The sequence below is a fragment of the Spermophilus citellus genome, assembly GCF_964194105.1.
Source record: "Spermophilus citellus genome assembly, chromosome: X".
NCBI classification, from domain to species: domain Eukaryota; kingdom Metazoa; phylum Chordata; class Mammalia; order Rodentia; family Sciuridae; genus Spermophilus; species Spermophilus citellus.
The window spans coordinates 134,502,111-134,529,729 of record NC_138190.1 but is presented as its reverse complement, the minus strand read 5'-3'; the positions used below and the strand labels follow the sequence as shown (position 1 = coordinate 134,529,729).

Below are 27,619 nucleotides of genomic sequence, written 5' to 3'. Positions count from 1 at the left end.
AAAAAGAAATCAGATGAAGGCCATCAGCAAAGAAAGATAATCCTTTGTTCAACAGACCTTGCACCTCATATATGCTAGTCATTATGAAAGATAGTGAAGATGCACCCCAGAAAGACTGTGCAGATCTAGGGCATAAGATCATTATATGCTAGTTGATATAAATGAGCTCAGCAACATTATGAAATCCAAGGCACATTAACACATGTTCCTACTGGCAAACATTTGATGAATATCTTGAGGAAGGTAATTCATTTGCAGTGGAGACAGAATACATTAAATACTTGGACATTATTTTAATTAGTGACATGAGATTTATTTAAATAAAATTATACAATCCTATGGGAGGAATAACATACATTAAATAAATGGAGAGATACTTTGCTTAAATTGAAAAGGCAAAACGTGGGAAAAAAATTTTACAGTATTACCTGAGTTCATGTATAGTGTCAGTATATTACAATTAAAGACTCAGTGGAATAACTGATGAGATGTGACAAATTGTTGGCATAATTCATCAAGAAAAATAAGGCAGGAATACTCATTTTAACATTGATCATTAGAAGTTATACTTTGACAGGTATTTATTCTACTATGAGTTAGTTAGTCTCTTGTTTATATATCCACCCAATTCCTAGTCCTGTGCCTACCTCATAAAAGTACCTATAAATATTTGGGTGAGAGAAATGAATCATTATTGTAGGACTTTGAAAATGGCCTTAAGAACTAACTAGTGGCTTTCTCCAAAACATCAGAAAATTGATGAGTCGCAACATCAGAGACTTGCCTTCATTTTTAATCAAGTAAGACATGAAAGATCGTAGAAACAAGGAAATGTTCCTGGATGTAGGATTTTCTTGGTGACATTTTGAGTCAATAAAGGAAATACCTGGATTTTTTTCCTCAGCATATGGAGGACTTGGGTAGTGTCACCACAATACTTGGGAGCTCTCACTAATTATCATCTTCCTAAAGAAGGGTGAGAAGTTTGACCAAGGGTACCAGTCTGCTTTATCCTTGCTTTCTACTGCTTCTTGGAGTCTGGCCTCGCCTATTTCTCTGATGTAGAAAACTCTTAATTTTCTGGGGACTGTCTCTGGGGGCAAATCTTTCTCAAGTGCCCATAACAAACATGTCTTCCCTTTCTTTGCACCTATGCAATAGTTCATTTGTTCAATGAAGGACTTCAAGTAGGTCATGGTGAAACTTGTTCAGGCTTGTCTTCCCCACCAAAATCCTCAAAGGTGGGATTAAGGCCTTCTTTTTCCTATTCCCCACAGCATCAGTTCCTCACTGGGCTGGCTATCAAAACACAGAGGAGCCTTTAAAAAAGACATAAATCTCTGACCTTGATCATTCAGATTACATAGATCTGGAGGCATAGTACATGATGAATATATTTCATGTTATTACATATTAAATAAATTAGATATTTTATTATATCACTTAACATGCAATTGTTTAAATTATATATGTATATTTGTGTGTCTGTGTATGTATGTTTGTTTATGTATTTATTTCTGTGATTATTTTGCTGAAGAACCAGGTTTGGGAAAAAAACTACTTCATAGCATCAGATAGAGTACCTGCCTAGAGGAGTCCTCCCCCAAAGTTACTGAATGAAGAGATTAAATTAGGCAAAATGTTTAGACTGGTCTACTAATGCAGGTGTTGGAATACACTACAGTGTGTCTAGTAAACACTTCTGGTCTCTGATCATCATTATCATTGTTATAACAGTTATAGAGCATTTGCTAATTTGTACTAGAATGTTAGCAGGAGAGTGTACCTCTGTATCCCCCAGTGACTAAGAAGTATAGTGTCTCACACACATTGGGCACTCAACTCTTTATTTGGTGAACGAATACCATATTTTTATTCTCACAGTGACCTAATAAGATGGATCCTCTTCTTATCTTTTCATAAATGTGGAAGTTGAAGTAGGCTGCTCCGTTCAATATGTTATAGCCTGTGAGCATGGAGCTGCAATTTTTCCCATGGTTTTTCTATGTCAAAGCCCAATCCTCTAATGGGCCATCCAGCAGAATGAGGCCTTCTATCCTATGGACTAGGCAGGGGCCAGGTCAAGAAGGCCATGGATATAGACAGCAGACACACCAGGCAGGATGGCACTGGTGAGAATAATTAGTGGAAAGGCCTTGGAGAAAATTCAGAGTAGGGGATCTAGAGAGCCAGGTGGGCTCTGGGATAGACAGCAGGGAACTGGGGTAGAACATGTAGAACTGCAGTCCTAGTAAGGGCTAAAAGTATTCATTCCAGGCCTTTAGAGATCAGAAAAGAATAAGACAGTAGCATAGTCCTGAAGAATTGGGGAACATACTATGTCTTGGATACAGAGAAAAAAGATGAGAAGCCAGTTAGTATAAGTACTTATAATGTGCTATAAGTACATTTCTTATCCTGATTTGTCTGTGAGGAAACATAGTTACTGTGTTTAGGGGATTACTCTATGAAGCAAGGATAAACCCCTGCAATCAGAACTAGAGCCCAGGACAAAGGCAGTACCAACATCCCTGGTACTGATGCTGAGTTTCATAAGCTACTGTGTGCATAGTAGTCCTTGACTGAGTATAGGATGGGACAAAGGCTTTGAGTTCAGGCTAAGGAACTGCAGAGATGGAGAGAGAAGTAGATTCAGGGCAGAGAGCTGAGGGGCTCCTTCAAAGCAGGTTGAGGACTTAGGGTCATGAAACCCTGTGCCAAAGTGAAAGGGGATTTCAGGGCTGAGAATTTTAAAAAGTTCCTGGTGTGCCATGGGATGGTGGGGTTATGACTACAGGCATGCTCTCAGCATCCCCTTGCATTAGGGAAAATGGCTCCTGCTGGCTCACTTGCTCATGAAATGTGGTCATATATCTTGAAATTTCCAACTCCTCCTTGAGCACAGCTTCCCAATGATGTACTTAAAAATGAGTTCAGGTGTGTTGGGCATGTTTTCCCCCTAAGTTCTCATAACTTCCAGGAATGCTAACCCTGGGTTTCCTGTGGCTAGCAGCCTTAGGTGTTTCCCTCACAATACCCTGTGCAATTGGCATTCTGTGCTAAGTACCATGATATGAGAAGGTTTGGGAAATGTCACTGAAGTCTCACTCCATGTCAGCCTCTTTCAGTGCTGTACAATGTCCTCTTTCATTTCTAGAAAAAAAAAAAGAGTAGCGATTTTCAACCCTTTTCTACTCCAGACCTTTTAGTGATAAGAACCACTGCCATGATAAAGGTATCCGACCCAGTTCTGATTCTCATGATGGGCAGGCTGTGTTCTGGATCTTCCCAGGGTTGCATATAGTTTGAAAATGCACCTCAGGTGACTGAAATGCCTTCCTTAGGGGGCATGTTCCTATCCCTTGTGAATTAGTACTTCCAGATACGAAGAACTTTCCACCCACTTCCTCTGACTGGGTAGCATTGTCATCTCCAAATTATGAAAAGGAAGCTGAGGCTTCAGCTATTCAAGGTTCTCACAGAGAGTGCAGGAGCCCATAGTAACACCTGGGTCTTCTGACTCCAAGTCCAGTGCTTTGTTTGTGGCACTGTGCCCACCCCTAATATTAAGATCAGTACCTAGGAAGACAATAAGCAGGTCAAAAATCAGGCTCATGGACATGCTGTATGTGATGAGGGAGGCAGTACTCAAACCATGGTGCGTGCATGAGGGTGTGAGTATGGTATTGGTTGGAGCTGGGGGTGATGAGCTGTGAAATGAAGAGGTTGAGAACCCACAGCCTGGAGTGTGGCTCAGCTAGCAGACCCCTGGTTAAGCTGTGTTCACAGCTGATATTTGAATAGAGAAAGACTGGGAAATAGCTCTTAGAATTCAAGGCCTGGTAGATGACCCTTCCCAGTAAGTAGAAGGGCCAGGTTGGACTGTCCTGCTGACATCTTTCATCCACACCTGTCTACTACAGAACAGCTCCCCCCAGCGGTTATTTTTCTTCTGAAGGGCCATGCCTGTGACTTAAAGTGCCAAGGTGATTGTTGAATGCTGGCTGGTATAGCCTAATGTCACATTAAAAATACAAGCCAGCTAAGCCTATTCATTCAAGCAGAATTTATCTACTACAATTTCTGGGCAAGCCCTCTGTGCTGGGTGTTCAGTATCCATAGATGTATGAGCCTGTCCGCAGCAAAGTTGCTCTCTTGTGTCTCAGACAGATAATTCCAATCCAGTGTGATTAATGCTTTGATAGGGGCATGGCTGGAGTGTAAATTGGGGTAAGGGTGCATAGAAGAAAAAGGTTCAAATTCCCTCCAAGTATTCTCTTGGCAAGTGGAAGATCTGGGAAGGTTTCCTACAGGAGAGGACTCCTGAGCTTAATTTAAAAGATAAGGACTTACTCAAGTAGGAGAGAGAGGGGAGGGTGTTATAGAGTAGGGGTCTCCAAACTTTTTCTATAGGTGGCCCATAGTGAATATTTTAGGCTTTGTGGAGCAATACATTGTCTTTTTCAACTAATCAAGTGTACCTTGTAGTGCAACCACCACCATAGACTAAATATAAACAAATGATTGACTGCTGAAGAATGCTCTGCCAAATAAGGTATAAGTACATTTCTTATCTCCATTTGTCTGTGAGGAAACAGGAGCTCATAGGGGTTAACTGAATTGCTCTAGGCCAAACAATTGCCTGTGTGTTCAGTATCTCATATGAACAGATAAAGAAGCCCAGACACGCAAGTATCCTGCCACTAATAGTAAGGGTCAAGGGTACATGTGAAATATGGCATGTGGGTAACCTGGAAGAAGTGCGCTTGTACTGTGCCATGAGAACCAGGACTAGTCCTGGTATTCTGGACCTATTATTACTCTGTAGCCTATCCTTTCCTCCTAACAGGCTACCCATTTCCAAGGTCTTGGCCCTGAAGCATTGTGGTTTGTTTCAGCCACATGTCTTCATCTATACTACCTCCCCAACACAGGTCTGGCACTGAGCAAGTGCCCAGCTCACATTTGCTTCATCAGTTTATGTAGCATTCAGTATATTGGCACTTCCTCAAAAGGAAAAAAAATATTTTTCATTCTTCACTTATTATTATTTTTTTAAATGAATGGAAAGTGGAAGATGACAAAGTCCATAATTTTGCAAGCTGAAAAAAGAGCTGAACATCTTTTGGTTGCCAAATTTTTTTTGCTGGTGTTAGGGACAATAGACTCCCCCGCCCCCCTTTTTGTGGATCAAATTGAAGATATTTATGAAATAATCAGTCCTAAATATGAATATGCCCATAGGGAGACTGTTTCTAGGGAGATTTAAAAATACCCCTGAAGTCAGATGTGTAGGCATTTCTAGTTTTGCAACTTCTCCTCTTGCTTCCATGATGGATTTTAGTTGATTGGGCCCATGGGCCATGTCACAATCACCTTGTCTTCATAATTAAAAAAATTAAAAGGTTTTACTTTCCTGTCTCAGACAGAAGGATGAATCTTGTGTCATGTGATTTTTGTGTTTGGACTGCCCATTTGGAGCCTTAGAATGTGTTTGCTGTCCATGCAGCTGGGATGGGAATCAGCAGTATTACCCTCTTCCCAGAGGAAGCGCACAGGAGAGTTCCCATTTAGAGGCCTAGGATGGTTGTGCTCATCTGTAGCCCATTTTCAGCCCTCCCTTCACCCCCAGCCCAGGTTTTCTTCCATATAACATTGGTGTTTTCTGGCTTGATTGTAGTAATAATATCAATAGTTTACTAAATTCCACCTCTGGACTAAGCTCCATATAAATGTGTTTTAAGTTGAGCCTCAGGAAGACCTTATAAGGAACTTGATGGTATTCTTATTTTCCAGATGAGGAAAATATAGCTAGGGTGGCTGAGAGCAGAAGCTACAGAGCTTTGGTTGGACCTACCATTGTCTAACTTCAGAACTTGTGGTATTTTCATTTTGGTGGTGAGCCTGCTTGTGGAGGGAAGGAAGTCCCTGTGCTTGCTTGTAGGCCCTGTATTGCAAAGTGGGTATGATCTGGACCCCCAGAATTGTTTGTGAGGACTAAAGGCCTGGGAAGGGGACTGGGTGATGTGGAGAAAAAAAGACTCAGAGGGAAGTAATTGTTCAGCTATCATTATCTCATGGGCTTTCCCTATGAAAATATTTCTATGTTCTTTTATAATTGTTTTGTTTACCTCCTATTCATCCCATTGATGAGGGAGAAATTAGTACCTTACAATTATGAGAATGGCCTAAAACATGTCAGCTGACAGTGGACAGATAAAATTGGCCATAGTTTCTTAGTCTTTCATACCCACAGCCCAGGGAGGAGGGTACCTCATGCCATGCAAAGATACACAAGGGTTGCAAATGTGAACAAAGTGAGCCAGCAGGAGCTGTGAGAGGCAGGCTTTGTAGCATCAGAGGGTGGGGTGCCCTGGTTCCCTGGGACGGTGTGCTTGACTTGTTGGAATGATTCCACATGCTGGCAGGAAACTGAAACTCACTATTCGTGTATAAGTAAGAATAGTATCTTGTCCACTTGATAAGGAGGATTGTTTGACTAGGCGACCTTATCCAAAGAAGCAGTGTGTGGAGGGGAAATTATGGTTAGAGCACTTGAGACCCTCCTGATTTTGCAAAGAAGCATATAGTGTTGGGCCTTAATTTTAGACCTTATATTGTATATATTCAGCACATGTTTTGGTTTTTATACACAATACCTTTATTTTATTTATTTATATGTGGTGCTGAGGATCGAACCCAGGGCCTCTCACATGCTAGGTGAGCGCTATACCGCTGAGCCACAATCCCAGCCCCTCAGCACATGTTTTAGCCAGCTATTTTGCTGCTATGACTAAAGGACCCAACCAGCACAATTGTATGGGGAAGAAAAAATTTATTTGGGGGCTCACAGTCTCATAGGTCTCAGTCCATAAGTGGCTGGTTTCATTCCTTGGGGCTCGAGATGAGACAGCACACCATGGTGGGAGAGTATGGTGGAAGGAAGCAGCTCACACTGTGATCAGAAAGGAGAGAGGTCTTACTCTCCAGATAAACATATACACCCTAAAGCCATGCCCCACTTCCCACCTCCTCCAAGCTGCACCCTACCTGCCTTCAGTTACCACTCAGTTAATCCCTGTCAGGGCATTAATTCAATGTATTGCTCCCACAAAGCCTAATCTTAACCTAATTCACTGATTAGGTTAAGACTCTCACAACCCAATCATTTCTCCTCTGAACCTTCTTGCATTGCCTCACATGTGGGCTTTTGAGGGACACTTCACATCTACACCATATTTATTCAACACCCATTGTGTGCTGAGAACCTTTCGTAATGTTAGAGATGCATGGCAAAGCAGACAGTCTCTTCCCTCAAGGAGCTGATATTCTAATGCAGAACACACACCATGACAAGTATATAATATTAGAATGTGACAAGGAATAAAAAGGAAGGAAACTTGAAGGGGGCACCATGAAGGAACAAAAAAGAAGGTGGGGGAGAGTGCCTATGGTGCTGTTTCAGCTAGGAAAGGTCTCTTCAAAGATGTGACATTTAAGTTCAGACCTTAATATATTGAGTGAGCCATGGTGAACAACTGGGCAAAAGCATTCCTGGCACAGAGTAGAGTTGGGTCAAAGTGTCCATGCTCAAGACCTGCTTGTTGTGCTTGAAGACCAGCAAGGCAGCATCATGGGGGGAGTGAGCAGAAGACTGGAAGGAGATAAGGTGTGAGAGGTAGGCAGGGGCCAGATCCTATAGGGTTTTGTAAGGAATAGGAAGTATACCAGGAATTTAAAAAATTTCAATAAGAAGACTTTAGAGGATTTTGAGTGGAAAAGTGACATCATTTTTTTTTTTTTTACATCCCTGGGTGGACTCGAAAAAGTGACACAATTTTGACTTTTTAAAAAGGATCAGTGCACCAGGTTTGGTGGCACATGCCTATAATCCCAGCAGCTGTGGAGGCTGGGGCAGGAGGATTGTGAGTTCAAAGCCAGCCTCAGCAATAGTGAGGCCCTAAGTAACTGAGTGAGACCCTGTCTCTAAATAAAACACAAAATAGGGCTGGGGATGTGGCTCAGTGGTTGGGTGCCTCTGAGTTCAATCCCCAGTACCAATAAAAAAAGATCAGTGGGTATCCTACTGAAAATATACTTTAGGAAGGCAAAGGTAGGAGCAGGGGAAAGGTGGCTGAGACCTGGATAGAGGTGGTGAGAAGTGATTAGTGGAGGATAGTGGTTCTAACCGAGGGTAATATCCCTCTTTCCTAGAAACATTTGGCAATGTACAGAGACATTTTTTACTTCCACAGTTTGTAGGTAGGGTTGCTACTGTTATCTAGTGGGTGGAGGGCAGGGATGCTACTAAGCATTGTACAGTGTACAGAACAGCACCCCCACCAACAAAGTATTATCTGGCTCAAAATATGAACAGCATCCAGATTGGAAAATGTTTCCCTTAAGATGCATGTTTGAAGATTGAGCTGACAGGATTTGCTGATGGGTTGGACATGGATGTAAGAGAAAGATGATGCCAGGAATTTTGTTCTGAGAGTCTGAGATAAGGAAGCCTGGGTAGTGGGGGTGGGGAGGTTTGGATAGGAGTAATCAAGTATTCAATTTTGAACATGATACATTTGGGGAGGCTGTTATGTGTCTAAAGTTTCTTTAGAGGAGACTGTGGAGTAGCTAAAGAAGGAGAATGGGAATCAAGAGACTACTGGTCACAGAAGTCATGTCCAAGAAGTGTTTCAAGTGTCAAATGCCACAGAAAGATTGAATGAGGTAGGGATTGAGAACTGCCTATTAGATTTTGCAGTGGGGAAGTCAGTAATGATCATGATCATGGCTCATGACATCCACAGTGCCAGTGGGGTAGTTGGATGAAAACTTACTTGGAAAAGGTACTTGAATTGAAATGTGCCTCCCTATGATTTTAACCAACAGCTTTATTCTTGGTGGCTCTGTAAGATTATGGAGAGGCTCGACATTTACAAATTATGGTATTTACTCCTCAAATAACTCCATACCAACATTGATATCTCCTATTATTGAGAATGGTCTTGAGACTTTTTATTAGTCATGTTTTTTATTTTCTGATTCTTTGACATCTTGGGAACTTGATGACCCTGGTGGGACTGTCCCTCGTCGTGTTAGCTACTTAATAGAGATGGTGAAGAAGCCTACTTTGAGTGTACATCTTATATTTCCCTACCTCAACAACCTCCCTTTTCAAGCTCTTAGACTCTGGGCTGTTATTACCCACCCCCACCCTTGTCAGACAAGCAGGGACAAGAGCTCTTATACTCCAGAACCCACTGAAGTTCTACAAACTAGCCATTCCTAAGCCTGCTTACCTTGCCTCCCCTATTCTTCCTGGGGAAGTCACAATTAAGGTTCTTGCTCACATTTTCTTTGACTCCCACTGCCTCCTTACTAACCCTGGTGCTACCCCGTGTGGCCCTGCATGGTGTGGAGAGCCTCCTACTCCTAAGGGGTTGTAAGTAGTACAGTAAACTCTTTCATTTCCATGTTGGTGTACCTTGCCATACCTGATTAGAACAAATTCTGGATATGATTGCAACATGCCTGGAATGAGGACTGCTTTGCCCATGACCACACAGGTGCTGGTGAAGCCACTTCTTCCATCCCAATTTCTCAAAGCAGGATCCATGCTCTTTCTTTTGCTTTGTAGACATGCTTATTTTACAAATGCCCTGCAGATGTTGGTCTCACAAAAACACCCAAAGCATTTGAATCCTGTCTGATCTTCTCATGGAGAATGAGAATTGGTAACTCATTTTCTGACAGGCTCTATTGATAAGAATAGAAAGAAATGTAATAAATTATAGTGATGTCAGAATCATAACATTGGAAGCCCTTAGGGGGAATAAAAACAACAATAAATGATTATATGCTTCTCCCCATACCACTTGCTACTATAAAATGGTCCTGTTGCAAGCAGAGAGTCATCCTTACTTGTCAGGAGAGTGCCACCTGAAATTATTAGTGAGTAAGGTTATAATTGTACGTTTCTGGTTTAAAAATGAGTAATATGCTTGTCATTTTTCCCTGCCTCCTCTGCCTTCATTAGTCATCTGTTTCAGTGGTGGATCTGGTTGTCAGTTTAGGCTTGACTTAAGTCTGAGGATAGGGAAGCAGGGGTTTAGATTCTCTGGCTGGCCCACAACCCACAGGGACATGTAACCGCATGTGGGAATATCCCAAATTAACTGAGATCAGGGCCCAAAGAGACCTCCTGGGGAGACCTCTCAGGGGCCTACAGCAGGAGGCTTGAAATTCTTTTTCTTTTGGTAGAACCTATTATAACTGCATGGTAGTTTAATAAAGGATATAGATAGGGAGACTTAAGAAATCTTGTGGCTCTGTAGGGGCCATAGTGTGTTGAGTAAGAACATGAACTTAGGAGCCAGACTGAATTCCAATCCCAGATCTTCTTCCTATTGGTTGTGGGACCTCGGACAAATTATTTAACATCTCTCAACTTCAATTTATTCATCTATAAAAATATAGGTTATGGTACCCACCTTGTAGTGATGATGTGCAGATGAAAAGAGTTAGTATACAAGAGGTATGATAATACAGCAAGTAGGAAGACAGTGGGGAAACCAGACTGCCTATGTTTGAATCCTGACTTGAGTCTTTAGTAGTTGTGGGGCCTATGGCAAATGCCTTCGCCTCTTCTTGCTTCATTTACTGTATCTGTAAGATGGGGATGATGATTATGATAGGGTTATTGCCAACATTCAATGAGTTCAACTATGTCAAGTGATTGAAAGAGTACCTGCCATATGGAAGGACTACATAAATGTTTGTGATGATTGCTATTGATCATTTATATCAGTAGCCAAAGGCAGCATGGGCTTGAAGAGTTGCAGACACAGTGTGCTTCAGAGTTCAGAGGAACAAGTGCATTCTGGGAACTGGGGCCTCCTGGAAGGCATTGCAGAGATAGTAGGCACCCAGGACACACTTGATATATTGGAAAGCAGTTTGGCTATGGGCCTAAGTTTGGATTCCTGCTCAGCCACTTGTTGGCTGAGTGATCTTGAGCAACTTACATCATCATTCTGTGCTTCAGTTTCTCTAACTGCAAAATGGGTATGAGAGTGAATCCTTGGGAGACTTAGGCAAGGTAGTACACATAAATTGTCTTGAATAGTACGTGACACAGTGGTTAGTAGATGGGGATATTGTTTACCAGTTGCTGCTTATCCTCACAATTGCAGTAAGTGCAAGTTGTAACTCTCTGGAAGAGTTCAAACTGCCATTGTGAAAGGTAGGTAAGGACTTAGGTGTTCTGAAAAGGAAAGGTTTATATAGTGGCAAAGACAGGAAGGCAAGAAGCTCCCAGGGAGTTCTGGTGGCGATGAACAGACAAGTTTGGATCCCGTGGAAGGTTCCTGTAGTGGGAGATGTGGTTTAATGTAGGGATAGAAGGGTATTGGATGTTGAGGTAAGGAATTTGGTTTTGATTTTGCTGGCCATAGAGGATATAAATCATTTAGTAGGGAAAGGAGGCTTCAAATAAGATTCTGTTGTTTGACCTCAGTGTCAAAAGTTGTAAGTCTAGAGTAGGTCTGAGACTCCTCCTCCTTTGTAGATTCTCCCAATTTCCAGTACATACTTGGCCTTGCAGGATGCCTGCTACCTTCTCCAGGAAGCCTTCTCTTGTTGTTCCAGCTGCCATGGGTAGTCCTTTCCTCCTGTGGCCCCTGTAGGACTCTGTAACCTCCAGAAACTTTTATTCCAGCATATCTGGTGAAAAATTGTTCATTGTCTCTTCGATCCCTTACCAAGCTGGAGTGTCCCTAGAGGACCTAGACTGTGCTTTGTGATTCTCTACACCTAATTATCCCCTACTCCAGCCCTAGCTCAGTGCCTTGTACCAAGGAGATGATATGAAGATCAGGCAAATGAGGAAGCCTGAGAAGGGATACTTCATGGACTAAATGATGGGTAGTGATTGAGGAAGGGTAGGGAACTCAACATCCAGGTCCTGAGCATCAGGGAGGTATCACCTCAGGCATGGGTGGGATGTAGAGTGTGTGAGTGGTGGGGTGGTGAGTGATTTGCTCTCTTCTTATCACTATTGTGCTTCATCTAAAAATTAATGATAGAAATAGAACTTAACTGAGAGGGTTATATGCCTTTCTGGACACTAATAGCCTCCTTGGAAAAGGGAGGAAACACCTCCTTCAGTGCATCTAAGAATACCTGGAGATTGGAACAGTGGTTTTCATACTTTTCAAAATGGCTGAATCCTTTATTCAAATGAAAAATTTTAGCTAAGGCCAATAGATGCATGCAATCATGGATACATGAATAGATGATTGGATGAAAAGATGGGCATATAGAGAATAAAGAGATATGGAAGATTGCCTGGACAAGACATATTCCTTCTTGACCTTGATTTCCTCCTCTGTACCATAAGAGGAAGAGCTCAATTAGGGTTTCTCAACCATTGGTATTTTGGATTGGTGAATTCTTTGTAGCATGGGACTATCTAATGCATGTTTAGCAGCATCCTGGCCTTTACTAACTAGATGCCAGTAGCATCCCTTCCTCAGTTGTAACAATCAAACTTGATTTTGGATATTACTAAGTGTTGTGGGAGGAGGGGCAATATCACCCCCAGTTGCAAATCACTGGGCTAAATGATCTGTCTGTGGTACTTTCTGTCCTAAGAGGTCCTTAGCACAGTATCAGGCACATCTTAAGTTCTTACTTAATGGTAGTTGTTCCTATTCTGTTTCCTTTCAAAAGTCCTTATTGTTTGGCTATTACTCATCTAACACTGTGGCTGATAATTTTAATGTCCAAGTTGGTAGAATATCTCATTAGCAGTCTCCAGGGAAGTCTAGCCATGGGTAATCAGGTGGTTGCCATGGCGGAGACGGGAACATGGTCACTCTGTACCACTCTCCTTCCTGCTTGCATGTTCTTCAATTTGGCCTTTCCTTTGCTCAGTAACAATCCCCCTGGTGTTCTTTTCTTTCTTCCTGGTTAGCAAGACACAGTGAAAATAGACTTTTTTCATGCTCCCCTTTATCCTTTCTTTGCCAACTAGAAGCAACAGGATCCAACCTCTAGAACAACTTCTGATATTACATTAGATTACTTTCACAGAAATAAGCTTTTAGCTTTGCAATAAGAAGACATATGTGCCTTTTTATATTAATATTCATATTCTTTTTCAAGATTCAAAAATATGCCAAAACAATATTCATGGGAAGAATTCAACTACCAGAATAGACAAAGCTGCAATCGAATTATTATAGTCTGTTGTATATTAATTACTCAAAACAAGTTGGTCTTTTGGGAAAAATTAGAAATATTTGTTTCTGCATTTTCTTGATCTAGAAGGAAAAGTACTGATGGAAAAAAAGTATGCTAGAAATGAACAAAATAAATTAAAGATATTAATCCTAGTGCCATAATATGAGCATCCCACTATTTTGGAACTTGTGCATTTTTAATGAAAATTAGCAATGATCACTCATCCTATATTCCTTGTTAAGATTTCAGAGTTACCCATGATCAGAATATGGTTGCTTTTGTTAGTTTGCAATGCAAATTGAGAGGTTTTTCTTGTATGAAGTACTGTGACATAAAAATTTGGGGCCACTTCCTTTTAGTCTCTGGCATAGGATTTGACACCTAGTAGGTGCTTAACAAACGTTTGTTGAGCTGTTATTAACAATTGATTCTGGAGTAAACTCATTAAAGTACCTTCTGCATGAGTTCTTAAAGTGGGAATTATCTAAAAGATTCATTTTATATCATACCATATTCATTGAATCATTTATTTAAAAATATTTATTAAGTTCCTGTTATGTGCCAGGCATAAACTACATGATGGTAAACTAAACAGACAGTCTCTAAAGTCATAGAGTTGATATTTCCAGTTGAGAAAACATCAAAAGGACAAAAACACAGAGAAATAAACAATTTAATGAAAACTGTTAAGCATTACTACAAAAGAAACAAATATTTGAGCTGAGAACTTGTGTCAGAATAATCATTCAACTCAAAATAACAGGAAAAACTCTCAAAGTATGTATTTCCCACATGACATAAGTATAGGGGTGAGCAGTTCAGGGTGGCGGTGGTTCCATAATGTCATCAGGATACAGGCACCTTCTAGCTTTCTGCCCCTCTAGTTTCTCCAGAATTAGAATAGGGCTTCCATCTTAAACTCACTTCATGGTCTGAAATGTCTGCTGGCCTTTCGGTCAGGCAGGAGGAGGAAGAGGGAAAGAAATGGAGGAGACAAAAGGGCTTGCCTCTCAGCTAAGTCAGGCCCTTTGAAGAGCAATCCTTGCAAGTCTTACCCAATAACTGGACTGCTATTTATATGTCAGTTACAAATGTGGTTGGGGCATGCTTTCTTTTCTGTTTTGGCTAGATACCTGGTTATACTGAATAAAATGTCAGGATGTGAAGAATAGGGACAGATGGTTACATTATTGACACGGGGAAGTCTGGGAAGAATATGTTTTGGGGGAAACAGCCAAGAGTTCAGTTAGGGTCATATTATTTTTGAGATGGCTGTGAAACTTCCGGTGGAGCTTTCAGGTTGACATACTACTACTTCTCATGTCAACAGCAATATTTCACAAAAGAACTTACAGTTAGAAGGAGGAGCTCAGAGATTTAATGTGAAATTGTATTTGTATAACACATACACTTTTAACAGATTGTATTTTATGTATGGCTAAAAATAGCAAAGTTTTATAGACCAACTGGCTCTTTTTTCCTGCCTGCCTTCCTTCTCTCTTCCCTCCTTCCTCTTTTCTTCCCTGCTTCCTCTAGGTACTGGAGATGGATATTAAGAATAAAACAAGAAAGATATGGTGGCACATGCCTGTAATCCCAGTGGCTTGTGAGGCTGAGGCAGGAGGATTTCAAGTTCAAAGCCAGCCTCAGCAAAAGTGAGGCCCTAAGCACTTGACCTGTCTCAAAATATAAAAAGGGCTGAGGATGTGGCCTAGTGCCTTTGAGTTCAATCCCCAGTACTGCCCCCACCCAAAAGAACAAAACAAAGTTCCCTGTTCTAATGTAAGGCATTCTAGTGAGGTAGATAGACAAGTAAGAACTGACAGAAAAATAAATAGCTTATGTAAGTCCTGTTCTACATAAGATTGAGAAAACATCACAGCCACTATAACTATGAATTTCTATTGTCTTCAGTTTTCCATCAGTGGCTTCATTGAACTCTCATAGCAGTCTTGTAAGGCAGACTTCATTTTCTCCATTGAACAGATGAGGAAACAAAAGCTCAGAGAGGATGTTAGGTAAGTTCAAACACTTGCTTAGGTGTCACCTTCTCCAATCCCAGTCACAAGACAATGAGATCCTCATGAGCAGGGACTGATTGTATTGCATCCGATTGCCCAATCTCCTGATCCAGGGCCTAGCATTCCATCTGTACCCAATAAAATGTGCATATGTTGAACAGATATGGCTTAGCTGGTTCACATTCCTAGTATTTAATTGTTACAACTAGGTTTGAATCCATCCAGATCTATTGGCCTATCTTCTTTTGTACCATGAACAGTTGTCCTGATTCATTTATCTTATAAACCTAGAGTTTTAATAATAATATTTTCCAAAATTTTAAATAATTGTATTTTCCAAAGCACAGCCAGTTCTCTTTTTGGCTTAATGGAGTTTGTTTACTTCAAGGCAAAACAACCCAGATCATTTACAGCAAATCTTTCTCTATAGAGGGAATTTTTCTGCATTTCATTCCCTTTAGTAAGCCAACTTCCAGTTAACCAGGCCCTGAGGCCTTGGAAGGAGACTTGAGCTCTCATTTCAGAGTACTCATGATTAAGTCACTTGATGACTTACTTGCCATCCAAGGCTGTAAGGACATTAATCATTTAAATTAAGTGGGTGTTAAGAGAATATGAAGTCAGTTTTGCTTTGCCTAAAGACACCAGAGAATCTGAGAATATTAGAGCCAGAAGGAGAAGGGCCCTTAGTCATCCCCAGTTCAGTCCCCCTAATTTTCCGGAAGAGGAAGTGGAGTAACTGGAGATTCAGAGTAGCAGAGGCATTTGGCTAGGTCAAGCCATTTAGTGGGCCTGTCTTCTGCCTCCCACTGCAGGGCTCTTTCTACTTTAGCATGCTGTCACTTAATTTAACATGTGAAAGGCATTCTCACCAAGTGTAAGGAATTGTGAATGGGCTTTTACTAAAGAGTAAAGAAGTAGTTCATTAAAATGTAACCTTGTATTTTAAATAATAGACCAAATATAATCAACCCCCAAGCCTGGTTTGCAGTGGCAACATCTGCTATTGAATATGGAATGGTTATATATTTTTAGTACTGTTTTCTCCACCTCTGTAACCTGCTACCATTGCAGAGTGCACAAAGAGGGAAATATAATTTTCTTTGTAATTCCTGAAAAGAACATGAATGATTCTGACAAGGTAGGAGTGTCATGTAGTTGAGAGAGCATAGAGCTTTGTTGTTTCCAAATCATGGCTTTGCAATCTACTAGTTTTTAAGTCTTTGGAAAGAGCATTCTCAGAGATGTTGGAGAACCTGGTGTTCAGCTCTAGAATGTGACAGAATTCTACTCTGTGGATGAATCTAGACAGTGATTTTGATAATTTGGAACAGTGTTGATAGAAACATTCCTTCAGTAAAATGGCCTGTAGTTGGCATTAATGTGAGCATTTGTCTTTTTAATTTTTGATGTGTTACTACTATTAAAGAAACCACTTTAATCTTTGTTTTCTGGAATAGGAACTGGTCTAAATGAAAAGAAATACATAGGCATGCATGCACATACACATAATTAATGCATGAAACACATATTGTGCTTACTATGCATGAGGTACTATTCAAGGTCCCTGGGATGCAGGATGCATTCTAGTGGAATGATAGGAAAGATAGGAGAAGGAAAATAAGCAGAATGAAAAGGAGAAGGAGTGCAAGTGCAATGATACTGCCATTTACCTGGTACTCGCTATGGGTCAGCCATGAGCAGGTACTATAAGCACATTGTCTCACTGTATCCTGACTAATTTATGTGGGTCCCATTACAGCCTCCCTCTTTCAGTGAGGAAATGGGACCCCAGTAAATGGAAACAATTTGTCCAGGGTTACATGGCTAGAAAACAGTAGAGCTTGGAATTGAATCCAGTTGTAACTATCTCCAGGACCTAAGGTTTTAGCAAAATTAAATGGGTATTCAAAAGGCATTATAATGCTTGCTGCAGTGGTGCACACTTGTAATCCCAGTGACTCGGGAGGCTGAGGCAGGAGGATTGCAAGTTTGAGACTAGCCTCAGCAACTTAGTGAGACCCTATTTTAAAATAAAAATAAAAGGGGTTGGGGATGTAACTCAGGTGTAAAGTGCCCCCAGGTTCATTACCCAGTACCAAAGGGAAAAAAAGGAAAAAAGAAAAAAAAAGGCATTATAGTGACTTGCTAATGGGTATAAAATTTTTTTGGGGTGGGGGTGAGGTGAGAAGAATAACTTAGATTGTGATGATGGTCACACAACTGATTTTCTTAAAATAAAAAGTGTCATTGAATTGAATACATGAAATGGGTGAATTGTATAGCATGTGGATTATACCTCAAATCTTTTGTTATATAAAGGCAGGATAACTTGATGGTTAGTGCTAAGAGCCTAATATATGTTGTAAATCATGCTGGTTTTTATAAACAATATTTTAGTTGTTCTCAAAACAGCCCTGTGAAGTAAATGTGCCATAATCTCCATTTTATAGATGAGGAAGTCAAAGCTTAAAGAGATTGAGGAACTTGGCCAAGATCATACATGTAGGCATTAGAGCCTGAACCTAACCCCACTTGTCTTTTTAAAATTTTTTTACTTTTTTTTTTAGTTTTGGGTGGACACAATATCTTTATTATTTATATGTGGTGCTGAGGATCAAACCCAGTGCCTCACACATGCTAGGCGAGTGCTCTACCTCTGAGCTACAGCCCCAGCCTCCCCACTTGTCTTTGATGTTAAAGCTTTTGTACTTTCTCTATCTTCCTAAAATAAGGAAGTGGTTGGTTTTGTCTTTGGTATAGAAAACATATAGCTTCTGTTTTTATTTGTCTTAGAATTTATGATTGTCTATACAATCAAATGGTCATGGAAGAAAACTTTGCAATGTTTCTGCCACATCACTACCCACATGTTTTATTTTTCTATGTGGAAACAGCTAGGGGGAGGGAGTGTTCATCCAGTAATATAATGATTAAAATTTAATATATCAGGTAAAAATTGGAGATTGAAAAATGCTTCATGTGTAAGGAATTTAGAATGGGGAAAATGTATGAGCTATTTGTTGTGCTCATTTTTGGCAGTACTGAAGTGTTTTATTTTAAACGTACTGTTCATTTTGGGTGTTCTGTTTTGTTTCTCTTATGTAAACTTTTCTCATTTATGACAAGCAGCAGCGTGTGTTTTTTCTAGAAATAGATAGCATTCATAAAATGAAGCAGTTTCATTGGGGGCATTTTCTGTGGCACTGCAATGAAACTATCTTGGCAGAAATATTGGAATTCTATAAAATAGAGTTCATATTGATATACTTTAATCTAAAATTCCTATTTAGAAGCAATAAAGTCATTCTGTGTTAGTTAGACTTGGTTCTATCCTTATCCTTCTTGCTAAAAACATCTTCATCTTTGGAGTCTGATGCTATAACTTTACAGCTCCAGATCTTTCCGTAGTTCTAAAAGAAATCTCTCGAGGGTTGTAGTGGTACTGAGGATCTTCCAGCCTTGCCTCAGTGCAGTGGTATGCCTTGATTTCTGGTTTCCTTTAATGTCTAATAACTTGTTTGTGGGGTACATTTTAGTGTATCTGTCAGTCCCTGTAGCAAGTCTTTGCTGGACTTGTTGCAACTGTCCACTCTGGCATGAGACCCCTTCCTTTCATGGTCACCAGAAGGTATCCTGCATACCATGCCCCTACATCTTTGTTCTGGCTGTCCCCACTAGCTGGGGCACATTTCCTGTCTCTCCACTCCACCTCTACATTCCTCTGTAGGCAACAAAAGATAAGACAGGTATTTCAATGCTTTTAATTAGGAACTTACAAAGTCATGGGGTGAATGGTGGTAGGAGCTCTAGTCAGGGTCTGCAGGAATGACACCAGAACGTCAACTCAGAGCTGGCCCACCAAAGGCATCTGCTGTGTTTTTACATCCAGAGAGGTGGGGGATTGGAAGACCACCACTTAAAAGCTGGATTCCAGGGCACATAGGTAATGCTGTAGCCCAGCGGGAGGAAACCACTATCCCTCCTGCCAAAGCTAGTGACTAGACCCTCAAATATCACAGTGAAATATTCCATTCTCTTCAACTTGGCTTGCCAGGAGTGAAAAACCAAATAGCTTTGATGTATGAAAATGGTCTTTGCTGTGCTCTGATTTCCCAAATATAAGCATATAATGTGAACAATGTGTAAAAAAAAAAGCATTTGTATGGACATCTGCCTATCTATCTGTATTTGAATATCATGCCAGTATACATCAATTCTAAATATATAAATATCCTAAAATATCAACATGAAAATACACACATAGATTAATATGTTTCAGGCAATGTTCTAAGCTCTTTATATATATTTACTCAGTTAATCCTACTATAGTTAATCCTTACCCTATGAAGTAGCTGCAATTATTGCCCTTATTTTTCAGATGAAGAAACTGAGGCACAGGGATATTCAGTGACTTGCACGGATTATAAGCACATTTACCTCTTGATATGCATTTTGTTCTCTTCTAGCACAAGTTTTTACCCAAATGCTCTGTAGGTGTGTCCTGGATTCATTAAAAATAGGTATGTATGCTGTTGGTAAACCATCTTCCCTTCTTTGAACCTTCTCTTTGAGAAAGGAAGGGCTTAGACTAGACAAATTCCAAATTCCAGCTTAAATCCCTGAGAGTTTCTTAGGTAGACTTGCATTAGGCAGCTACCTGAAGATCTCCATCACAGTCCTCTGTGTGAGTCTCTGTTCCAAGCACTTGATGTGCAGCATTTCTCTTTAGCCTCCTGAAGACCCTGTGAAGAGTTTTAGTCATTTAATATGTGAGAAAATGGGTGCTCAGAAAAGAGAAGTAGCTGGTCCTGGTCATACTGCTCACATCTGCCTCACTTGAAAGTCCTACTTATTGTCACTAAGCAAGCTTCAGTTTTTCTCAAAGAGAATGACATTGAGGGCATAGATTTGTCACCTTCTTTTCCTTTTCCTCTTCCATGTAGTCTTTCTTGTCTTCATCTTTATCCAAAAATATACTACAGAAGTGCTGGCCTGTGTCTTAGGATTCTCGTCCCCTTTGTGACATGTGTTAGCAGTCGGGAGCATTTTTTGTTGCTGGGTTAGTTGTTAAATAAACATTAATGAGCTGGTCCCATGTCCCACAGCAGGGAAAGATACCACAGAATCAATTCTCATCACTGTCAAAAGAAAATGTTGTGGAGAGTCTCACATCATTTTGTTCCATGTCTTCCTTGCATTCATTATCAAATGCTTATTTTTTTAATAAAACCCATTAGTTTTATTTTTAAAAAATCTTTCTTTTTAAAAGAAATAGAAGTATAGGGACTGAGACTGTGGCTTAGTGGTAGTGTACTTACCTGGCATGTGTGAGGCACTGGGTTCAATTCTCAGCACTATATAAAAATAAATAAGATAAAGATCTATCAACAACTAAGAAAAAAATTTAAAAAAAAGATCAGTACTACAATTGTTTTAAACATCTGTGTAAATGTGCATAGAATGAGCTCTTAAAATACACACTAAAAGGGCATTAACCACAGTTAACTGTAGTTAGTAAAATTAGGACACTTTTTCATTGATTCTATTTTTTTACACTCATATTCTGATTTTTTGTCATGAATTTATATGACTTTTATTAATAATAGAAAAATGAAAAAGCAAAGTATTATTCATGGTCTGAATTGGCATCTTCTTAAAGGTGAACCTATCATTTCTTTATTTGCCCCTGCCTGTGAGTCAATCAGATACAGCAGTCCTGTCTGTCAGTTGCCCAGGCAGAGCATGGGTTATGAGCCATTAGTTGCCAGACTGTTCAGGATTCCCAACTTCCAGTGATCAAAACTCTCTAGGTCTGTGACATTTGACATCAAGAATGTATTAGTGTATGCCTTGTTGGATGTGAATACAGCAGCACAGCTGTACCTCCCTTGGATCTGTAATGGACAAGAGACTTGTCAAAGGTGCATTATTTTATGTCAGAGTTAAATTATGTTCTATCATGGGAAATAAATTATAAAAAATTATAGCTAACAGCAATATACAGCTATTTAGACTTTATATGACCTATTCATCTCCATCATCTGGTTATGTCTTACAGACTTCTTGATAGTTAGGATATGAACTATTATTTAATTTAATAGATGAGAAAACTAAAGTCTGATATGACCATTTAGGAATAGGGAGAACCAACAATTGAATCCAGATTCCTCAACTTGTATTACTTCACCACAGTGTATTCATTAATTAAATGAGTAATACTATGTTTCAATAAAATGATTGCTACTGCCATATCTCTTCCCCTTCCTTCTCATCATTGTTGTCATCTTTGTCTTGGTCTTTTCTGTCTAACTAGCATGCTTATGCCATTTAGAATGTTACATTTTGAGAGACTAAATACCTGTTCATGAACCCAGAATATGACCCAGAAGATGACATCAAACATACAAAGTCATCCCTGTTGCATTTCCTTCTTTCCCATCTTTTACCCTCCATCTTTCTCTCATTCTTTAGTTACTTCTATAAATCTTTATTTTAAACTCTCCTAAGATTCACTGGAGATTCACACTTAGCCTGGCAGATGGCCTGAGAGGCCAGCTTCCATAACCTGATCCCTCTCTTTTCAGCAGCAAAGGATAAATATTTCAGGATCAGCATATTTTATCAGTGACCTAAGGCTTTTTGATTACGTTCCATCTGCAGGGCCTAGTTTATTTTGTTGCCTTTGCTTTTTAGAGGTTTCTTGCTGGTAGTATGTTTGTGACAAATAGCCACTTTTGTTTCAGGAAAGCCATCTTACAGGAACAAGTTACAATATGCTTCTCCCCTCACAACCATAATTTTTCCTGTTCACTCACTCTATAATCATTATAAGGGGCCAGGTGCTCCTTACAGAGGTGCACAGCATGTGCCTCTGTTTATCATACTTTATTGTACTTGTCAGTTTACTGCTCCACACCCTTCCTGTGCATTTCACTGTGTACACCTTAAGGGTAAAGAACTGTGTCTCAATCATTTTTATATCCCCAGGGTCTGATGCATATTAAAAGTGAAATAACAATGAAAAAGCATGCCCTCTACACTGAGGATAATTTATAAGCCTCTGAAGCCTTCTGGAAATATCTTGAGGCTTGATTTCCTCATATGTTCAGCAAGACTCTAGCTTCCCTTCCCTAGCTCCTTCTTGAAATCTTCCTGGTCTTGAGACTCTTTGGCCTTTGTGACATTGATTGCATCGGCTAATCCAGACTCCTTTGCAATTGACAGTAAAGAGTTTAAAATGCCTTAGAAAGAATGTCAAAGTCCTGTTTGAAACTCTATGAAGTATCCTGCACATATTTTCCCAAGTAAGTTTGGAATCCTAACTTGATCTTAGAAGTAACCTTCTTTGTTTATATATTCTCTGTATTTTTGTTTTATTTTTGTGGTTTTAGGGATTGAATTGCTCACATATTCATTAAATATTTTAATGAATCACTTCATTGAACTTAAGCCCAACGAAGTGATTCATTAAAATATTTAAAGCAGTTACCAGAAACAATATTGGGGATGAACATCTCAGAGGCCCAAATTGATTATTCCATACTTCCATCCCATCTGTGTATGCTGTTTTTTTATCCAGCCCTAAATGTTCACAAGTATAGGCTCAGTGAGACCATAGTAGGAAATTATAAAATTTTGGACTTTTGTGAACAAACCCAAACCATCCTTTAGAAGTTTATAGTACTGGGATTGCACAAAGCCAAGTGGAAGGTACAGGGAAAAGTATCACTGGACTTGGAATAGCATCTCTGTGGCTGACTAGCTGATTGGCTTTGGATAAGTCACCAAACCTCTGTGGCTCTTTTGAGTCATCTGATAAATGAAGGTAATCAGTCTTGACTGCCTTTGTGTGGAGTGTGCTCCAGTAGCTGGAGGATACCATCTTGTGCTTGGGAGGTGAGAGGTTCATCTTGAGATGGACACTTGGTCAAAGATCTTGCATTACAAACACAGGTTCCAGTTTCAAATGGATATGAATTATCATTCCTGTACAGCATTCTCAAATTAATTCTAAAATCCTGCTGTTACTACTGGAAGGCAGTTTGGTGCTTTCCCATAATCTATACTATACATATTGCTTTTTTAAAGCTATTGGAGGTGATATTTAAGAACTAAATGAAAATCACATGGTCATACAGCCAATCATATTTGCTTGAGGCAAGTTTATGTTTTTCCAGGAAACTTATGATGAATTATTTAGTAAAAGAAAAAGCTTTTTCATAATGTAAATATTCATCTTGTAATCTATCTTTTCTATAAGTTTAGATTGCTTTGGATAATTGTTTTCTTAGTCACACCAGCCTATAATGTATTCAAAAGCTTTATATTGTAAAAGAATACATTCTAACATATTCTGAAAAGTTGATAATGCATACGGAAATGGTAGGAGACCTTCAATGATACATAAAATTATAAGAGGTCATGAGGGGCAAGGGGGAGGGAAAAAAAGGAGAGAATTGAACAACAGCAGGGGAGGTAGAGAGGGAAGATGGGAGGGGAGGGGAGGGGAGGGGGGATAGTAGGGGATAGGAAAGGTAGCAGAATACAACAGTCACTAATATGGCATTATGTAAAAATGTGAATATGTAACAGATGTGATTCTGCAATCTGTATTTGGGGTTAAAATGGGAGTTCAAAACACAATTTGAGTCAAATGTATGAAAGATGATATATCATGAGCTCTGTAATGCTTTAAATAATCAATAAAAAAGATCATAAAACTACTAAAAAAAGTTGATAATGTAATTTAAACATTTAGTAAATAAAAAGTAAATATTGAGTGATAATGATAAGAACTGCTACTGTTTATTGAGTGCTAACTATATGCCCCATCCTGTGCTGGCTACTTTAAATGATCTTACGGGATCCTCAGTATTTGACAGATTGAGAAACTGTGTCTCTAAGAGGGTATGCCACCTGTCTGAGATTAGACACCAGGCCAAATGCCAATGCTACAGTTTATATCCAAGCCTGTTTGATTCTGGGGTAGTAGCTCATGACCAGGAAGGTAGAGTATAGTAAATTATACTCCATGGAATTTGGCACCTGAATCACAGGGACAGAAGGGAACCAGATGTTCTTAGTTTCAGAAGTGGACCCTGAAGTTCAGAGAGGGAGAGCAATTTTCCTTGTCTCAGAAAGTTAATAGAAAGCCTGGGGCCAGAAATCAGGCTTTCTGATTCCCATCCAGTAGCTTTCCCCCACACCACCCTGACCCTACAACACATGGCACCTCATGATGTCTAGAGGTCAGGTCATTGCATGGCAATCAAGGTTAAAAAATGAACCAGGCTTTATTTTTAACATGTCAGGCTGCCCAGAGTTCCAATGCCTTTCATATGTGTGGCCTGTATAATCTTGTGAGAATTGGTCAGATAAGGAATAGTTTAGCCTTACTGGAAAACAGTTTTGGTATTAATAATGGTCCTGGTATTATAAAGAACAATAAATAATTAAAATGGGAAATGTTGAAAGAAATAAAAAGTGCCTTTATAAGCACCATACAACTTGAGTCCTGGCTATGCAGGAGGCAAGAAGATCCCTTGAGCCCAGAAGTATGGGACTGGCTTGAGCAACAAGGCAAGACCCTATCTCTAAAAAATATAAAAAATAAGAAATGTATCAAGCACATAGTAGTGAGCTCATTATAGCTTAAATCAGGGTTTGGGAAGCTTTTGCTAGCAGTGACCCGATAGAAAATACTTAGGACTTTGCAAGCCATATACCTTCTGTTTTCACTACTTATCTCTACCCTTGTAGTACCAAAAGAAAAAGAAAAAGGAAAAAAGGCAGAAACCATATATAAACAAATAACCATGGCTAGGCTTCCATGATATTTTATATGAAAAAGATGGGTCTGGTTTGCAAGCCACTTCTGACTTAAATAATCCTGATCCTATAGTAAAAAAGTGTGAATTGGTATGTGATACAGCTATTTATGTCCTCCCCAAATTCATATTGAATCCCTAATGGGATAGTGTTGGTACGTGGGGCCTTTAGGGAGTGATTTAGACATGAAGGATTAGTACCCTTATAAGAAGGGACCAGAGGCCTAGCTCTGTCTTTTTTTTCCATGTGAAGGCACAAGGAAATGTTGGTAGTCTTCACCCAGGCCCCTTCCAGAACCTGACTATGAAAACACCCTAATCCCTGTCCTCTAGTCTCCTGAACTGTGAGAAATAAATATCTGTTTTTTATAAGCTACCTGGTTTATGGTAATTTGTTATAGCAGTCCAGGTGAACTAAGACAGTTTATTTGTGATTGCTTTGGGGTATGTATTCAGGCAGACACAAATTGGTCAACGCCAAGCTGGGCAGAATGGTCCAGTGCTACCCAATGTCCCTAGTTACTCTTGGTTATGCCAAAGGCCACATTTCTCTGAGGGTGCTCCTTACTGATAGACTGGCTATTAAGTTTCACTCTTCTTTTTGTAAACATAGCTTAAGAGGTATTTTGAGCAATGAAGTCATATCAAATAATAAGTATCTCAATGGTAACGGCATTAAGCCCTAGCTCAGGCCTCACCAATATAACGCTTTACAGAATGTGCCGCTGAATTTAAAGCTCCACACTCATTATTCTACCAATTTAGTCAAAAGTATTTATGAATAATGACAACAAGGATCATGGTGGCTGACATTTACTCGGGACCTTCTATGTGTCAAGCACTTTACCCAATATTAATACATTTTCATCATTGAGTTCTTAGAATAACTTTTAAAAAAAGATACTACCTTTCCTCCTTTTAACAGATAATGAAATTGAGGCTCAAAGAGGTTCAGTGACTTGATCCAGGTCAAATAGCTAATAAGTGGCTAAGGAAAATATATAGCCAGGCCAGGTGATGAAAAAGTCCATGCCCTTTACCACTGTCCTACACTTCATTGGTGTTTCAGATTGTAAAGGGCACAGGAAGGCTGCCTGTGTTAGCTTTTTGTTACTGTGACCAAAATCCTGATAGGGACAACTTAGAGGAGGAAAGATTTATTTTGGCTCATGGATTCAGAGGTTTCAGTGCATGGCTGGCTGGCTCCAAGGCAGAACCATCATGGCAGAAGGTCACGGCAAGGGAAAGCTGGTCAGCTCATGATAGCCAGGAGAGAGAGAGAAAGTCTGAGAGGAATAGGGAGAGAGAAGATAAATTACTTCTTCTAACTAAGCCCCACCTCCCGGTAGTCCATTCAGCTCTCAATAGATTACTCCACTGATGAGGTCACAGTTCTCATGATCCATTCTCTTTCCCAAAGCCCCACCTCTGAACCTGGCTGTATCAGGGATCATGTATTCAACTAATGAGCTTTTGGGAACTATTCGAGAACCAAATAATAGCATTGATTTTCAATCGACATCTGAAATCGTTCTTTCCCTTCTTCCTTTCCCATGTTGCCCCTATTTTGTCCTCAATTCTCAGTCTCAGGCCTGTAGTACTTCATGCTTGAATCTCTTCAGTAACTCCTAACTAGCTCCCTTGAAAACAGCTCTGTTGTGATATAACTCACCCATTTAAGGTGGAGAGTTCAGTGATTTTTAGTATATTCACAGATAAGTGCAACCATCACCACATCAATTTTTAGAGTATTTTCATTAACTCAAAAGGAAGCCCAAATCCTTTAGGCATCATGCCACTATCTCCTGTTCAGCATGCTCCTTCCCAGAGCCCTGGGCAGCCATGCATCTACTTTTCATTGATATGGATTTGTCTGTTTTGCACTTACATTTGAGAGAACTTATATAATACGTAGGCTTTTAAGGTTGAATTATTTCTCTTACCATATTATTTTAAAGTTCACAGGTAGCATTCATCAAAACCTCATTCCTTTTGATGACTGAATATTATTCCATTGCATGGGTGTGCCACATTTTATTTATCCAGTCATTAGTGGATGGACATTTGGGTCATTTCAATCTTTTAAATATTATGAACTAACTGGCTTCTTGTGTATATTCTGTACAGCATTCTCAGGTTAATTTTCCTAAAGTGCAGCTCTCATCATATCATCCCTTTGAACAAAAGTCATCATACATTTCCTGTTGCTTCTTAGATATTGTTTAAATTCCAGAGTTCACGTTTTATTATGGGAAAGCACAAGGTATGGACTGGACACTTCCACTGTGGATGGAATGGTGAGGGAATTGTGCTTTCCTAAGTCTTTGCTCTTCCTCCTGCCCCTACTTTTTCTTACCATATCCTCAACACAAGCTCTCTGTTATGTTTATATTTCAAATTTGTTTCTTAGTATTTTGTCTTCACTCTATTCTTCCTGTTTGAAATGCCTTTCTGGCCGATTAACTCAGGCCCTTCAAAAAAACTGCTTATTCATAAAGCTTTCCCATCTTGTCATACATGTCAACT

At 39.8% G+C, this 27,619-nt stretch overlaps 1 protein-coding gene across 4 annotated transcripts in view; it reads left to right on the top strand.

Annotated features, from left to right (window-relative positions):
• FGF13 (fibroblast growth factor 13) overlaps positions 1–27,619 on the top strand; it is a 530,503-nt gene that overhangs the window by 80,083 nt on the left and 422,801 nt on the right. The gene's annotated exons all lie outside the window — the stretch shown is intronic.